The sequence below is a fragment of the Papaver somniferum genome, unplaced genomic scaffold, assembly GCF_003573695.1.
Source record: "Papaver somniferum cultivar HN1 unplaced genomic scaffold, ASM357369v1 unplaced-scaffold_21, whole genome shotgun sequence".
Taxonomy (NCBI): Eukaryota; Viridiplantae; Streptophyta; class Magnoliopsida; order Ranunculales; family Papaveraceae; genus Papaver; species Papaver somniferum.
In genome coordinates, this window is record NW_020631041.1 from 7,203,680 (window position 1) to 7,210,895 (window position 7,216).

The 7,216-nt window shown below is 33.5% G+C and overlaps 1 long non-coding RNA gene across 3 annotated transcripts; it reads right to left on the bottom strand.

Moving 5' to 3' along the window:
• Window positions 1-1,099: 1,099 nt before the first annotated feature.
• LOC113339249 lies at window positions 1,100-5,669 on the bottom strand. Of its 3 annotated transcripts, none has more exons than XR_003355005.1 (5): window positions 5,487-5,669; window positions 4,297-5,300; window positions 4,144-4,200; window positions 3,042-3,103; window positions 1,100-1,329 (listed from the first exon to the last, which is right to left on the bottom strand). It is a non-coding gene; the product is annotated as an uncharacterized LOC113339249 (long non-coding RNA). The 3 variants fall into 3 exon arrangements; XR_003355006.1 differs by having other exon boundaries at window positions 4,297-5,367; XR_003355004.1 differs by lacking the exon at window positions 5,487-5,669 and having other exon boundaries at window positions 4,297-5,473.
• Between the last annotated feature and the right edge of the window lie 1,547 nt (window positions 5,670-7,216).

Genomic DNA, 7,216 nt, shown 5'->3' on the forward strand with positions numbered 1-7,216 from the left:
CGCCAATTAGTTTTCAGTTGGATGACCACAAACTTTAACATGGTATCATGCTAGGCCCTTTGCACGAGGTATAGGCCGAACTACTGGCTATCTGGGACCGAATGACTAGTCACATGTACACCAATGACCAAATGACTAGTTAATCGTATGTAGGTCCACGTGTTAAGCCAAATAACTTTCCTTACACGTGAGGGGGCGTATGAAAAGATAATAATCCCCACATTTTCAGTGTCTGTATAATGAGCTTAAAATATAAAATGGAAGAGCTACTTTAATTATTGCCAATTAGTTTTTATTTGAATGACCAGAAACTTTAGTACACTATCTAAGAAACTCCCATGGAAATAATGCGAGTTATTTCCAAGGTTTCTAGAGTATTTCTAGGTTAAAAAAACTTTGGTCAAAGCTCTCAAACTACCCCATCCCAGGTTGAACATTTTCAAAAGGTTAAATTAGGTTTGAAAAACTTAAAGGTTAAAACTTAAATTTCAAACCGATAATAAAAACTTCAAAATTGAACCCCATCCCATGTTGAAAATTTTTTATGGGTTAAATTAGGTTTAAAACTAGGTTATTTCTAGGCTAAAAAAACTTTGGCCAATGCTCTCAAATTACCCCATCTAATGCAGAAAAATTTCAATAGGTAAACTAGTTATAAAAAAAATTAAAGGTTCAAGCTGATAATAAGAACTTCAAAATTGAATCCCATCACATGTTAAAATTTCAATAGGTTAAATTAGGTTTAAAAAGCTTAAAAGTTAAAATTCAAATTTCAATTCGATAATAAGAACGTCAAATTAAATTGATTTCCTAATAATGGTGTCGCACGCCAAAGTTCTTGTAGGGACACTCCATAAAAAAAACGGCTTAGTCTAAAATCGCGTCAAAAAATACAGTTTAGACCATCCTGAGTTAACTAGGTACGGTTTAGTCCAAAAATCATTTAAAATATGAAAAATACACAAATAGTCTTCATGATTTACAATTCAGTCCAAATATTTACATTTTAATCCAAAATGACTTATGATGATGTCAATAATTTTAAATAATATAAAAATAATTCAAAAACAATTTATTTTTTTGAATCGTTTCTCCAAAATTCACAAACTTCACATATTCGGAAATCTCTTTCCGAAATCTACAAAAGGAGTACCCATATGACTATATAATTCTTATTTTTTTTAATCTTAGTTTACACTGGTGTACAAACATGTACACATCTACAAAATTCAGAAAATCCAAAGACAAGACAAGACAAATTGCACCAATTTGGACACCATATACAACTTGAATCGTCCACCTATGCACCACTAACGCTCTTTCCGAAACCTGTAAAAATGGTACTCACATGACTATAATTTTAATTTTTTTAAAATTAATTTTTTTATCCTATCTAATGTGTACAAAAAATTAAACATGCACAAAATTTACGTAAGCCTGTGGAGTCATTTTTTTCACATCCACCACTTTATACACACATACAAAAAAATATGCATTAAATCGATCATTCATAACCTCACATAACCCTACTTTTTCATGAGAATAACATTAGTGCCCCAATATGTTCATTCATGCGAAGCATGTCTAAAATCGATCATTCATAATCATACACAAACCTATTTTTTCATGCAAAATACACTGGTGCATTAATGAGTACACCCCTGCAAAATATACATAAAATTGATCGTTCATAACCACGCAGAAACCTACTTTTTCATGGAAAATACACTGGTGCATCAATGAGTACACCCCTGCAAAACATGCAAAAAATTGATCGTTCATAACCACACAGAAACCTACTTTTTCATGGAAAATACACAGGTGCATCAATATGTAAACCACTGCAAAGCATGGATAAAGATGATCATTCAAAACCACACACAAACCTAAATTTTCATGGGAATTATATTGGTGCACCAATATGTACATATACACATGTATTAAATCGATCATTTTTACCTATATGCATACTTATTATCATGGAATATACACTGGTGCACCAAGATATACACCTCTTATAAAACATGTAACCCGTAAAACATATTCACTTACAAACTATACTATTTCATAGGAATTACATAGGTACATCATTAAGTATACACCTGCCGATATCGTATAAACATAACATGAAAACTCAATTGGATTTGAACCATCAACCTCCGAAAATCTTGTGATAGGCTTGGGCGCTCTATCATTTTGAGATAGTGGACCCCTAAAGATAAATAATCAAAATATGCACAACTATGTGCACAATAAATTAACATGTGTACGACTATCTATACATATGCAAAATCCAAGAAATATAACATCCTTAACCATAAAAGAAGTCATACATTCATGAAAGAACACAAGCTGTACTGTCGTCAAACAGGGTACACGTGACATTTCTCAGATTTTCTTAGACTAACTAATTATCTAAACTCTATATCCAAAATAGTGTACAACTATGTATACATGAGCATGGTGTACAACTATGTACACATCTACAAAAACCAACTATATCACTAGGTAATTTTTTGCATAAACACTAGGTATTGCTAGCTACTTAAGTACATAGTTCATCGTGCAGACTATTCCAATGACAAAAGATAACATAACTAAATCCAATCTAATGCCATTAACTTAATACGAGAGAAAATAATGGCTTATGTTGATCTAATTCATAAGATATACCAATCTTTGGAAGCATTTGATAACATCCTTAGATGTTCCAGATGCACTACGTACTTGATATAATTTTTTTTGAAAGCAGGTTTAACAATAGAGTAAAATAATGGAGTAATGCTTTTCCAGTGCTACATTAAGCTTTTCTTCAATAGTTAACGTGATGGGATGAAGGGTATTGTAGCAGGGGCATAGGTTATAATACCACTAATAATCAGCATGAGTACAACTATATACACATTAATAACCGACAGATATATAACTATGTACACATTAATAATCAGAAGGTGTATAACTATGTGCATATTAATAATCAATAGGTGCACAACTATTTACACATTAATAAAGCCAATAATAAAAGCAGCAAATCATCTTACCTCCTATTCACTTCCTCATTCATTATAGATGAAGTTCTAGTATCATCCCACCCATTTCTTTTCTGCAACATAGATATGATTCAATCAGCACAATAAATTATAGTTAAGAATAACGCTTGGATAAATAAGCTTGACCCCCTATGTCGCTAAGGATTTCAATTCACCTACAATGAGATATGTATCTGTAGATATCTAAGTTTAGGACAGAGTATAATTCAAACAGTTATACGGGGATGCTATAAGGAACACATTATCTAACCACATTTATACAAAGGAAAAACCATCATGGACATGCCACATCATTTTCTTATTAGAGCATGAATGTCCACTTACTCCAAGCAATGTGCTAAAGCCAAAGTGGACATACCACATAGTCCTGGTAATTGTAGAAGGCTGTCTACATGTATAACTGGGTTGCATTTCAAAAAAATTGGTTTCGTTATCATTGCCGCAATTATTTTATGTACGCCCATCCGCGGATAAAACCGCACGATTCCCCTTAATTTGTAATATTATTCCGTAGTGACAAGCAAACAAAAAAATCACACTGTCATGCGACAACATGGACTGCAAATCAATGCCTATACTTTCATGCTACATATCCCTAATTTACATATACATGTGCTTTTTTTCCTGAGTTTCTAATTTTATACAAGCAAATGAAAATGTGAGAATCCATCCACTGATAAAGAAAAGTTAGAATCATGATGAGTTTTATTTACTTTTTTCAATTTTTGAAAACTACATTTGTTTCTCCAGCAGAAATTCTTCATTTACACATTAAGAATTCGATAACAAAAGGACACTCCGATGAAAACTTAATTAACCCATTATAGTTACAATAACAAATCTGAAACAAAAAAGCTACAAATAAGACTGTTACAAAAAGTTCGGTTGTTTCGAAAAACCGGTGTACTAAAAAGTACTCTGCGTATAACTGGTGTAGTAAAAAGTACATCTCGTACAACAGGTGCACAAATAAGTACACATTGTAGAACAGGGACAATAAAAACATCGCACATAGGAATTCTACCATAATACCTTCAGAAATCTTACAAGGAAATGAATAAATGATTAGAAATGCTACATGTGAAGAATTTACCTTGCCAACTTTAATATTGTGAGATGCAACTCATTTTACTACCGACGGTATTGTTACCTATTAAAAAAATGTAAGAAATCATGATAAATAGTATACCAAAGAGGAGAAAAAATTAACTACAACTTCAAAAATGGTATATCAAAAGGGACTAACCATCCACAACATCAAACAGAGAGGGTGAGACAAGTGCACGCTTGCAAGGCGATTTCTGCATCAAAGCCTACCTCTGTAGGACCTCTAATAGTAATTAAGGAAGATTCAGTGACTTGCTGATATCCAAGAGAGACAAAAATTCACAAGCTAGGATACTCCAACTCTACACCACTTGACTATCAATGACTTGGAAAAATAGTAATATTAACAAATTAATGAAGTACTGCGCAATTAAATGGTACAAGTATCATACCAAGTTCAGGTAGTACTACGCATTTAAATGGTACAACTATCATAGAAAGTTTAGGTACATCTGTACATTATAGTAGAGCAAATTATGTAATGATAGACTCATGGATTTATACTACTGCCTATTTTCCCTTGCTCCATCACTCACATACATCACCAAATTGAATATGCTCATACTATTGTCGATTTAATGTGCATCCATATTCATTAATATGAACTAAATTAAGAAGTTTAGCCTTAACAAACTATAAATTCTCATATACCCCATCTGACTACAAAGCATGTATATATACAATTTATTTTTTAAATGTATCTTTCATCCGATTCTGATAAATGTTTTCTCACATGGCCGGTGAACGGAGGAGTTTTAAAACCAAGCAACGGATTAGCGACATAAACAAGGGTTCAAACTTAATCTAAGCTTCCGACATAATGAGGTTCCAATCCAAATATAGCATATGAGATTTAATCTTAGAGATTCAACATATATTACTCAATCAGGAGATCAAAAACGGAAGAAATGTGTGAATGAATATGACCATGAGAAACAAAGTTTCTGGCATCAAATCAAATTTGTAGTGGACCTGCAACCAAGTGAATTGTAGCTAAGGAGTCAGGATCATAATTTTTAAAAGAGAAAAGGCAATTAAGAATGAGTTGATTTCATATTTCAATAAGCCAATTTGATTCCTCGCATTTTAGGAGTTATATCATAAGTTTAAATCTCTATGTAGTTGGCCAGAGATGCTTTCTACCTGAAAAACATAAAAAGGATCTTCATATTGAAAAATTATCAAATTGCAGATTTATCATCGATGACATCTGAAGAACAATCGAAAATTAAAATAAAGCCAAAATAAGTTGATACCTAGAAAATCGAAGAAGAAGTAAAGATGAAATGAATCAAATAAACATAAAATCAAAAGGATCAAAACACTAACCCGAAGAGCGAATCTCTAATGAAGAACAACAACTCTAAATCGCCTCTGTTTGTGTCTCTCTTAAAAAAAATTCTGAAATCCAAAACAAAAACATGTAAATGTAACAAGGGTAATTGGGGCAATATAGATAAGCTATATTTTTTAGATCGGCTGAAGTTTGGACTAACTCATTTACATTTTGGACCAAACTGTTACGACGGAGAATATTTGGACTAACTAGTACCGGTCTTTGAAGGAGAGGATTAAAACTTCCAAAGCCCAGAAAAAAAGGGATTAAACATCAATTTCTACTAAAAAAAGTGGGAACGTAAACACCATCATCCATTGGACGTTGCTAGTGATTTACATTTTTAAGTATCTTTACCTCTCAAGTTTTTGGGTGAATGTGCTTTTTTGATCAATAAAATCCCGTTATAAATATCCTCAGGAGATGTCACTAAGAATGCTTCCAAAATTTATTTATTTTTATAAAGAAAGAATTTATTATAGGGAAAGAATAAGTACAAGCAAACTTATTTCAGGAAGTGAGAAGCAGCAGGAACAAAAAGAAAGTTCAAAATAGGACTAATAGGAAATATACCGGATTTCCATCTATTGTGAATAAAAATAAAGAGTTACATAGCAGGCAAGCGAACAACAAGCTGCGCCGTCAACCCTTTTTTAATTGCAAAACCTATCCTATTAAAAATAAAATCTCGTGAACCAGGAGTCATGACATTGCTGTGCATGACTTTCTGAACCCTTTTGAGTAGTCCAACCGCTTCTGAAGCAAAATAATCAAAAGTATCAAAAGCAAAGGGGACGAAAACATGCCCATTGTCAACACACGCTTTCTCATGCTTCGATATCTTACCTGAGGCAGCCCTTAGTGCTGCTTGCCCGACTGTAAAGGTTCCATGTCCAATGCCTACCAAAGGAGATACCCCACTGAGGTCAAAACATGTGTGTTTCTCATTAGCCCAACCAAAAATAAGAACATATGTTGTTCTTAGTGTCGATCTCCCTTCAAGTGGGTCTGTTAGGAAGTTCACAGGCGCTTCTTTCTTTACTGTAATGCCAGCCCTCCACAATACATCATACAAGATATCCCTCACATGATCATGTCTATATTTAAAATCAGGGTCTACCTTACAATGAACTGCATGCTCACCATACGAATCCAAGCATCCTATGATGCAAGTATGACGACGAGAGTCAGAGGGATAAAACGGGATCATTAACCTGTATTTGAGGATAGAACGGTACTCCAAAGGAGACATCTTCTGTCCAAGCCCCTCAATCGGAATAGCAAAAAGAAAATCTTGGGCATGCGCTGCTTGCAGACAACCAAAAACCGCCTTTTGTCTCTCCGTTAGCTTGTAAACTCTATCAATATCCTTCACCGCTTTACCAAAAAGAGCACTCGTCAGGGTAATTTGTGTTTTAAGGGGGCGTTGTCTTTATTGGTGAAGCTGTTAAAATCAAAATCAGGAAGAGTTACTTGTAACTTTTCCAAAGCCTTATTTAAAAAAAAAAATTAGTTAATGATCACATGACTAACGTTCCTTCTCATACTTTTTTTTTTTTTGACATGAAAAGGGAAAAGCTTAAATTAAAAAGTTCATTGTAACCGGAATAACGACTAGAGCAAATAGTTACATGGACTACAAGAAACTTAACCTATTGTAGCACCCAATGGTTACGGCATAAACTCCTACTAGTGTCGTGATAACCTATGTAGCAAGAAGTCT